Consider the following 11,076-nt stretch of genomic DNA (forward strand, 5'->3'; position numbering starts at 1 on the left):
AGTGTTTACATTATCTCAGCCCCATCTTGGTGCTCTTCCTTGAGCTTGAGGAGCAGCTGTTGATCTGGATGTCCCATTCAGAGCTGAACACTCAGCAATCACTTTGATAAGGTGCAAGTCTCTGAATTAACCATTCCTCACTGCAAACAGAAGCTCCCCTGACCAAGGTTGAGAGCAGCACCAATCTACAGCCATAAATATAATACTTAGACAGCAGTTGGACAATATGACTATCTTGCAGAACAATAGTGGATTCCCCACAAGAGCATGACTTCCCTGGCCACGGGCTTTCGGCCAGCTTTACAGAACCAGGCTTGGATATCCTCTTGGGGAGTGGGGTCCCAGATTAAATCAGAAAGTGGTTGATTACTCCCTTAACAGTCATACCACTGCTGCATTAGTAGGTACATCTTGCCTAACATTGAAACCAAATCCCACTATGTAGCACAGCCTGGCCTAGAATTTGGGATCGTCCTACCTAAGATTTCCAAATGCTGGGATTACAGACATGTACCTCCCTGGTCCCACCCCAAATTAGAAGCTATTTTTAAAACTTGGCAATTGTACTAGAGTAGAGAATAGTTAAAAACAAGTGTGACCAGTTCTGCCCTTTTAATGATGTCAGTTTTTAATGCTTGTTTTAGAATGTCCTTAATAAGATGGTGTTTTTATTGAAATTCAGCTGAGAAAAGACATCTACATTTGACCTATTAGTAATTTCAGATGGACTTGTCTTTATTGTTACGATTTAAATCTGAAATATCCCCATAGGTTTATTTTTTAAATACTTGCTCTCCCTGGTAGTGCTTTTGGGTGTGTTGAGGAGTAGTGACTGCTATTGATTCCTTAGAAGTTGATTCCTGGGCTGGAGGGATGGCTCAGAGGATAAGAGCACTGACTGCTCTTCTAGAGGTCCTGAGTTCAATTCCCAGCAACCACATGGTGGCTTACAACCATCTGTAATGATATCTGGTGCCCTCTTTGTGGTCATATATGCTGTATACATAATAAATAAATAAATCTTTTTTATAAAAAAAGTTGATTCCTATTGGAGGAAGTAGGTCATGGGAGATGTACCTTGAAGGGCTCATCTTGTCCCCAGGCTCCTCTCTCTTGCCTCCTTGTCTACTGTGAATTGAGCCTTTTTAACCCTCCACGCACTGCCTGCCACAATGTTGGCAAAGGACAAGTGGCCGTGGGCTAGAATAATCCTCACACTATGTTGCCAGCGAGAGGGCTCAGCAGGTAAAAGGCTTGCCTCCAAGTCTGAGGACCAGAGTTTAATCCCTGTGTCCATAGAGTGGAGGGGAACACAGACCTCTACAAGTATCCTCTGATCTCCACATATCATCTGTGGGATGTGTACCACTCTGTAGTATATGTAATTTTTAAAATTTAATAAAAAAGGGAGCTTGGAGAGATAGCTCAGCTGCTCTTCCAGAGGTTCTGAGTCCAATTCCCAGCACCTACATGGTGGTTCACAGCCATCTCTAATGAAATCTGATGCCCTCTTCTGTTGTGCACGCAGAACACTAAACATAATAAATAAATACATCTTTAAAAAAGTAATAAAAAGATAAATACTTAATGCTCTTTTCAAAGGTATTTTGTCATAGTGATGAAATGTGACATCAGTCATTTTTCCTGCTTCATATACTCCAAAGATTTGTTTGAGATGGTGCTTCTGTAACTCAAGTTGCTGCCCTAGAACTCACTATGTGGCCCAGGCTAGCCTTAAACTCTCAGTTATCCTTCTGCCTCGGCCTCTCCAGTGCTAGGATAACATGCATGAACCACCATATCTGGCTTTTATATTCCAAAGACTTTTTCCAAATAAATATTTGATTATAAAATCTCTATGGTGGTGGTGGTGGTGGTGTATGCCTTTAATCCCAGCACTTGGGAGGCAGAGACAGTAGGATCTCCATGAGTTCAAGGCCAGCCTGGTCTATAGAGCGAGTTCCAGAATACACAAAGAAATCCTATCTTAAAATCAACCAAACAAACAAACAAAACAAACTTCTATGACATAGCCTTATCTGGTCACTAAAGCTTTAAAACCTAGGCTGTATGTGGTGGCTCACAGTTGTAATCCTGTCACTTGGAATGCTGAGGCAAACAGATCTCTGAGTTTGATGCCAATCTGATCTACATAGCAAGTTCCAGGATAGCCAGGACTATATAGTAATGTAAGATCTTGCCTCAAGCAGAACCAAACAAGAAACTTCTTTAAAATCTGTGCAACTTTACAGTGCTATTTGACACCTTATAATTTGATGTGACTGCTAAAGATAAATACACAAGAGAATAATAATTTGTTTCTACATGGGGAAAACTGGGTATAGGAAAAAAATTGAAACCATTTTTTTTTTTTAATTTGATCTAAAAGGAAAAAGCTGCTAAATCTGGATATGACACACACCGTAATCCCAGCTGCTGGGAGACTCAGGCAGAAGGGTGAAAGTGTTGAGGCCTACCTGGTAGTGAGATTCATCTTAAAGTAAATGGGCTGGTAATTTTTAGCTCAGTGAGAACATGTGTGGCATACAGATTAAATACTCAGTATTGTGTTGTGGTAGAGTCATTGATAAAATCTAGACCAGAAAGGATTCTGTAATTTTAGCAATACAGGGGTTTAGAATTTTATTATAATTATCATTGTGAGGATACAGCATGTGTGGAGGCCAGAGGATAACATCCAGGATTTGGTTCTCTTGTACTAGGGGATCTGGGAATCGAACTCAGGTGGTCAGGTTGGCCGGGCAAACGCTTTTATCAGCAGAACCATCTCATTGGCACTAGAATTTTGCTTTGAAACTAGGTTGTTCCTGGTTTGGGGTTTTGTTGTTTAGACAAGGTTTCATGTAGCCCAGGCTGTTCTCTACAACTTGCTAGGAGCAAAGTATGACCATGAACTCCTGATCCTCCTGCCTCTGCCTCCCAAGTGCTGGGTTTACAGACAGGTACCACCACACCCAGCTAATCTTGTTGTTTTTTCAGCATATTGATCAACTGTGCAAATACAGAAAAGTGTATGTTACAATTAAGATTTGAAGCATCACAAAATGACCACATATAACCAACACCAAGATAAGAAAACATTCCCAGAATCAAAGCTTCTAGTGCACTTCTCAGCCCACATGTGTGTGCTCACACCAGTGAACACACATTTCTGTGTCTCTATTAGAGAAACACAAGAAAGGTGTCTGGAGAGAGATGGCTCAGCTGTTATGAGTGTCTACTGTTCTTACAGAGGACCTCAGTTTGGTTCCAGCACTCACACTGGGAAGTTCACAACCACCTATAACTCTAGTTCCAGAGATCTGATGCCCTCTACTGGCTTCTGTGAGTACCTGCATGCACATGGGTCACATAAACACACACATACATAAATAAAAAATAATCTTAAATACAAGGAAGATGACCAGAAACTAACAAACTTTGCTACCTGTGGAAGAGGGTTGGGCAGGAATATGGCAGAAGGAATTCTGATTCACATTTTTCATTGCTGAAGTTGCTTCCTTTTGTGGGAGAAGTGTGTGTGTGAGACAGGGTCTCACTATGTAAACCAGGGTGGCATCAGACTCACAGAGATCTGCTTGTCTCTGCCTCCTAAGTGCTAGGACTAAAGGTGTGCACCATCGCCTGAACAGTTGCTTTGGTTCTTCTGTTTTGAAACAGAGTCTTATGCAGTAGCCCAGGCTGGCCTGGAACTCACTCTGGAGCTGAGGATGACTTTGAACTTAGGAGTCTCCTGCCTCTACCACCAGAGTCCTCGGGTTATAGGTGTATACCACATCTGGTCTTGTTTTTTCACTTGGTATATGAGTGGTTTGCAGTAGGATGTACATGTGTGCTGTGTATCTGTATAGGTGTGTGTACACTACAGCATTCATGTAGAGGTCAGATTTGTGCTAACTTCAGATGTGGGTCTTCACCGTCCACGTTGTTTGTGATAGGATCATCCTGTCCACTGCTTTAGCTGGCCCATGAGTTTATGACTTGTCTCTACCTCTGACTTTCCCAGAGCAGTAGGTAGGGAATTCAGCATCTCTCCAGGTTGTGTGTGGGTGCTGGGGCTCTGAGCTCACCCGGGCAGGTTGGTACAGCAAGCACCTTTGCTGGCTGAGCCAACCCCTGGCCCTTGTTTGACTTTTTATTTTTATTTTGTTTTGTTTTGTTTTTTGTTTTTTTGTTTTTCGAGACAGGGTGTCTCTGTGTAGCTTTGCGCCTTTCCTGGAACTCGCTTTGGAGACCTGGCTGGCCTCGAACTCACAGAGATCTGCCTGCCTCTGCCTCCCGAGTGCTGGGATTAAAGGTGTGTGCCATCAATGCCTGGCAATCTTTTTTGGTTGTTTGAGACAGGGTTTCTCTGTGTAACAGCCCTGTCTGCCCTGGAACTTGCTAGACCAGGCTGACCTGGAACAGAGATCCACCTGCCTCTGCCTCCCAAGGCTGGGATTAAAAGTGTATACCACTTATGCCTGGCTGTTCTCACTTTTTAACCCTTATCAATGCTTCACATTTTCAAGACCTGAATTTTTTCTTATTCATTTATTTATTTTATTGTGTATTCGTGTTTAGCCTGCATGTATCTGTGCACCGCTGTGTGCCAGGTGTCCTCACAGACCAGAGGAAGGCATCAGATCCCTGGAACTGGAATTACAAATGTGAACCACCAGGTGGGTGCTGAGACCGGAACCTGGGTCCTCTGGAAGAAGAGCCAGTGCTCTTAACCTTTGAACCAGCTCTCTAGCCCTTAAGAACTGAAAGTACTCAGTATAGAAAAAAGGGAAAGAAAACAAACAAACCACCCTAAGGTGGATTTCTAGCTAGCTGGGGTGGCACTTTGTTTGAGACAAGGCTTCCTGTTAATAGTTACAAAATAGTGCCCAAGCTCCCTCTAATCCAAACTCCAGACTGAATCCCCACCCTCTCCCATCCCCAGGTAACTAGAAGCTAACTCCCCCTCCCGCCCAAAGTGGTCAAACTGTTTTGCACTAAAGTGCTCACAGGAGGCAGCTGACCCTTGAGCCTTTTCTTTTCCTAGTAAGTCTCTGGTCTTCTTCACCTTGCACAGTGAATGAACACACCAGCCCGCAGCCCTCCTTATCAGTCCTTTGCTCTTTGTTGCCCTCTGCTGGCGGAAATGGAGCATGCAGATTGGGAACACAGCTTGAACTTTGCTAAATTACCATGTCTGATCCATTTAAAGGGCTCCTTCATCCATTCTATGGAATTAAATCGCAGACTTCTTCTTTGCCTTTCCTAACTGTTTCTTGTGTTCTTCCCCAACCCCTTTAAATATTTCTGTATTTGTTTGTCTGTGTATTTGCCAGGTTGCTCTTTGGTTTGTCTCTCTAAAGTGTAAACCTGAGGGCTTCCCCAAACATTGGGTCTCATTCAACACAAATACACCTTTCCCCACCGCCCATTTATGAAGGGACCTTTTCATTTGCAGGTGTGTATTCTTCACCGTATCACCAGTACAGGGGCTCTGTAAACCCACCATGAATTTAAAATATTGAATTTTCATTGTTGTTTGTTTGTTTGGCTTTTTTTGTTTGTTTGTTTGTTTTTGTTTTTTGAGACAGGCTTTCTCTGTGTAGCTTTGCGCCTTTCCTGGAACTCACTCTGTAGTCCAGGCTAGCCTCAAACTCACAGAGATCCACCTGGCTCTACCTCCTGAGTGCTGGGATTAAAGGCATGCGACACCACTGCCTGGCAAAATATCGAACTTTTAAATGAAAATGTATTCTTATTAGTGTGTGTATGGGTGTGGGTGTGTGCATGACACACTGTGCATATGGAGGATTGTAGTAAGACTTTTTCATTGGCTTCCCAATAATGACACAGGGACTTATTAATATGAAAGCTTGGCCAATAGCTTAGGCTTGTTTCTAACTAGTTCTTATAAATTAACATATTTCTCTTAATCTACTTTCTGCCTCATGACTTTATTACCTTTACTCTGTACTGCCCATCCTACTTGTTCTGCTTATTCTGTGTCTCCTGGCCTCTCTACCTTTTCCCCAGCGTCCTCTCTGCCTGGAAATTCTACCTAACTATTAGCTGTTCAGATTTTTATTAAACCAATCAGAGTGACACATCCTCATAACAAAGACTATTGGGGTCCAGCCCCTCTATAGTCTTTTCCCAGAGTTCTAGAAGAGTCGCCATGAGCAGCAGATTAATTAATCTGTGGGATTCTCAAATAAATCTATGTGTACAAAACCTTTTAGTCCATTCACTTTATTCTTCTAAGTCAAAATCTCTCTACACAGCTTCAGTTCTGTTCTCACACTCAGCTCCTCTCTGTCCTTCCTCTCCTGTCCTCTCATTGTTCTCAGTTCCTTCCATCTTTATTTCTCCCCAGTCCAATTTAAATACACATATAATCCACAATTCTCTGGCTCTGCCTCTTTCTGCTTGGGTGGGGCAAGTCTGTCCAGTAGCTAGGAAGCCTGTGTCATAGCTTGATACATCTGGTATGTGAAAGCCCTTTTGTTCTGAGTTAATTGTTAAATTGAAAGTCTAGAGGTACCATTTTGGGATATGAGAGAAAAAGGAGGTTAAGCTTAATTTGCACAAGAAGCAAAGGTTTGTACCTAACTTCCACCTGACCTTGGCAATTGTCTCCATATGAATATTTACCTTAATTTAGGAGACTAGCAGGTGGTCTGGATGCTTATGTATCTGCAGTCTGTCCTTAGAAAGTCTGAGAGGTATCACAGATAAAATCCTTTGGTCCAGAGATGGCCCTAGCTGGGTGTTGCTAATAACAATAATTACAGAAAGGCCTGAAATTAGGGATCTGGCTGTGTGACTGCTTTTAGCACAGTTGGGAGATGTATCCAAATACTTTCATTGTATAGGGGAAATTGTGCCCAATGAATGATCAAACACACTGTTCTAGGAATGGAAAAGGTACAGTAGCACACAGGAAATTCATAGCAGGAAACAGCTAATATTCAAGAGCCAGTTTCACCAAGACTCCTTAAGCCTTGGCTTTATCCTCTGGAAGGGCTCTTGGCTTCTTCCAGGCACAGCTTTGTCATAGTCAGCTGCCTTCCTACTTCATATTTCTGTGGCCCACAGCATCTTCACAGTGTGCAAAAAAATTATTCCGCAACTGAGAACAGAGGATAACTTTAGGAGTCAGTTCTCTCCTTCCATTATGAGTTCCAAAGATTCACCTCAGGTCCACTGGCTTGTGAGGTAAACACCTTTACTGGCTGAGCCATCTTGCTGGACTAAGTTATTTTTTTGCTACAGAGTCTCATATAGTCCAGACTGGCCTCAAACTCAGTTGCTGTGTAGCCAAAGGTACCAAAACTTCTGGTCCTCCTTCAGGGTGCTGGGATTAGTGGTGTGTGCCATCAACTAGGATCCAACCCAGGGCTTCATGTATGCTAGGCAAGCACTCTACCAACTGACATACATCTCCAGCCCTATCTTCATATTTTAGGTCAGCATACAAAGTGTGGTTTTCATTGTGGCATTTTACATGTATGTCATTGTATGTGGGCCTCGTTCATTCCCCTCCCCCTCAACTGGCTCCTTCTCTTCCCTCAGGCTGCAATTCTGCTTTTGTGCACTCCATTGTCCTCCCTCCTGTCTCCTTCCCTCTCATGAGCCCCTTTCTAGTTTTATGATCTACAAATACGCCTATGTAAATACACACACACACACACACACACACACACACACACACACACAAATTTAGATTAAATTAAAATTTATCCTGGGACTGGAGAGATGGCTCAGTGGTTAAGGGCACTTGTTGCTCTTATAGAGCACCCAGGATTGATTCCCAACACCTACATGGCAGTTTACAACTACCTATAACACGGAATATTGGTTTAAGATGTATTACATTTGTTTATGCTGTGGAACATTTGTTTTAATGATGTAAAGATGTGTTGAATTCTTTTTTTTTTTTTTTTTTTTTTTTTTTTTTTTTTTTTTTTGTGGAGCTGAGGATTGAACCCAGGGTCTTGTGCTTGCTAGGCAAGCGCTCTACCACTGAGCTAAATCCCCAACCCTGAATTCTTTTATGTTGCATTTGTTTAACTCTGTGAAGCTGTTTACTTTGCCTGCCTAAAACACCTGATTGGTGTAATAAAGAGCTGAATGGCCAATAGCAAGGCAGGAGAAAGGACAGGAGAGGCTGGTAGCCAGAGAGAATATATGGAGAAAAAGAGAGATCAAAAATCAAGAGAGATCAAGGAGCAAGAAAAGAAGGGGCCAGCCACCCAGCCACACAGCCGCCCAGCCACACAGCCACACAGCCACACAGCCACACAGCCACACAGCCACACAACCCACAGCCCACAGCCACACAACCACACAGCCACACAGCCACACAGCCCACAGCCACACAGCCACACAGCCACACAGCCACACAGCACACAGCCACACAGCCACACAGCCACACAGCCACACAGCACACAGCCACACAGCCACACAGCCACACAGCCACACAGCACACAGCCACACAGCCACACAGCCACACAGCCACACAGCACACAGCCACACAGCCACACAGCCACACAGCCACACAGCCACACAGCCACATAGCCACACAGCCACACAGCCACACAGCCACACAGCCACATAGCCACACAGCCACACAAGCCACACAGCCACACAGCCAGCCACTGAGTAAGAGTGAAAGTAAGATTACAGAAGTAAGAAAAGGAAAAATCCCAGAGGCAAAAGGTAAATGATCCCATTTAAGTTAAGGAAAACTGGCTAGAAATAAGCCAAGCTATTTTGAAAGCCAATACATTTAAATAAGTCCCCATTTGGGAGCTGGGTGGTGCCCCCACCCCCCAAAATAGCAAAGAGCCAAAAAGTAAAATAACAACTACAATATAACACTAGTTCCAGGGAATCTGATGCCCTCTTTTGATCTCTGCAGGCAGTAGGCATGTATGTGGTATACAGATACACATGTAGGCAAACATAAATTTAAAGTTAAAATTTAATTTTTTAACATTTTTCTTTGTATTTCTATCTCTCTGTCTGTATATGTGTGTGTGTGTTCACGTGCACATGCACACACAAATGTGCATATATGTATGCATGTGTCAGGGGAGGCAAAAAAAGGACATTGTGGAGTTACAGGTTGGTTGTGAGCCACTCTGTGGGTGCTGGGAACTGAACTTTGCTCCTATAAAGGAACAGAAATTGTTCTTAACCACTGAGCCATGTCTCCAGCCCCATTTATATAATTTTAAATCTAGAATCTGCATATGAGAGACCATATGATCTTTATCTTTTGAATTTACCTTATAGATTTGAATTTACCATATTTATACTCTGTTGCATTCATTTTCCTGCATATGTCATGATTTCACTAAAAAGAAAAGCAAGAAGGCAGGCAGTTCTTTGTGAGTTCGAGGCCAGCCTGGTCTACCGAGCGAGATCCAGGAAAGGCGCAAAGCTGCACAGAGAAACCCTGTCTCGAAAAACAAAAAAAAGAAAAAGAAAAACAAGGACAATTGTTGAGTACAATTCCACTGTGTGTATATACTTCATTTTCTTTGCCCTCCATCTTTTGGTGGACATCTAGGCTGGTTCCAGTTCCTGGTTATTGGGAACATGCTGCTAGAAACGTGTCAGAGTTTCTGTGGTGCGCTGACTTAGAGGCTTTTGTGTATACCCAGGAATGGTGTACGTGGTAGAATGGAGTTCTAGTGTCAGGAACCCCCACCTGATTTCCATAGTGATGAACACGTTCACATTACATTCGTACTCTTGATAGCAGAGAACAGTTTTGTCTTTCCTGGTCCTTCATGACATTGCTTTCTTGATAATGCTCATTCTGACTGGGCTCTCACAGCAGTCTTAATTTGCATTTTCCTGACGGTGAAGAATGTTGAACACTTTTTCAAGTACTCATTGGCCATTTATCTTTCTTTTGAGAATTGTCTGGTCAGTTCAGCAGTCTGTTGACTGATAGAATGATTTGTTTCATAAAAATTATCAACAGTTGCAAATGTGTCTAACCCTGTTAAATATAGTATATTTGTTTAGCCGCCCCAAACACAGCCACATTAGCATATGTTTGGAAAAATTTTAAGTAATAAATCCAAATTTTTAAAATAATAGTTGACTGTCTCACATAATTTATTGAAAAGAGCCAGCTTCCAGGTCCAAAGAGTGGTTTCTGCTGAATATGTATGGATTCCATACTGTCATTAAGTTAAAATCTAAAATTGAATCATTATAGGTTGGCATGGTCAGTATCTTCATGTTATTTATCAATATCTGATATTCTGATTAATCTGTTTATTAATTGTCGTTTGGAACTTTCATTATTCTGCTTAGTGTCCTGCCAGGAAGGATTTTGTGTCTTTGGTTGGCATATGGCAATAAACTTAATACCAAAGGTTGACTTCTGATCTCCACACTCACACACATGTGAGCCTGCACCTTCATACACATGTGCACCACCCCCTATGAATGAAAGAAAAGATGACTATCTGAAAAATGGACGAGTATGGGATGTAGCAAGTCTTTCTCTGTCCTGCCAGCTTAGCCTTAGCTTAGGCTTGCTTGTTTTTAACTAGCTCTTATCACATAAATTAACCTCTTTCTGTATTGCCTTCCCTGCTTCTCTAGTATGCCTAGATTCCCCTCCTCTTCATTTCTCTCCTGGGAAGTCCCACCTATACCTCCTGCCTAGCTATTGGCCGGTTAGCTTTTTATTACACCAATCACAGCATCACACAGTGAACAAATATCCAAAAACAGTGGGAAGTGAGAAATAAATCAAAACTCCATTGGGAGGAGGTTGGGGGTGCATCAACAGGGGTGTGTGGTTTTAGCATACAGAAGGCCCTGAGTTCGAACCCTGGCACCTTTAAAAAACAAAACAGGTTGAGCATGTAGGGGTGCATGCCTGTAATCCCAGCACTACAGAGATCAAGGTTGGAGGATTGGTACCAGTTCCAGGAGCTACTACGAGTTCTAGGCTAGTCTGGGCAGATGAGATCTTGTTTCAAAAAAAAAAAAAAAAAAAAAAAAAAAATCAGACCGAAACCAAAATAAAAGTCAGGGCGGGGAGAT

Source organism: Onychomys torridus, chromosome 7 (assembly GCF_903995425.1).
Source record: "Onychomys torridus chromosome 7, mOncTor1.1, whole genome shotgun sequence".
Taxonomy (NCBI): Eukaryota; Metazoa; Chordata; class Mammalia; order Rodentia; family Cricetidae; genus Onychomys; species Onychomys torridus.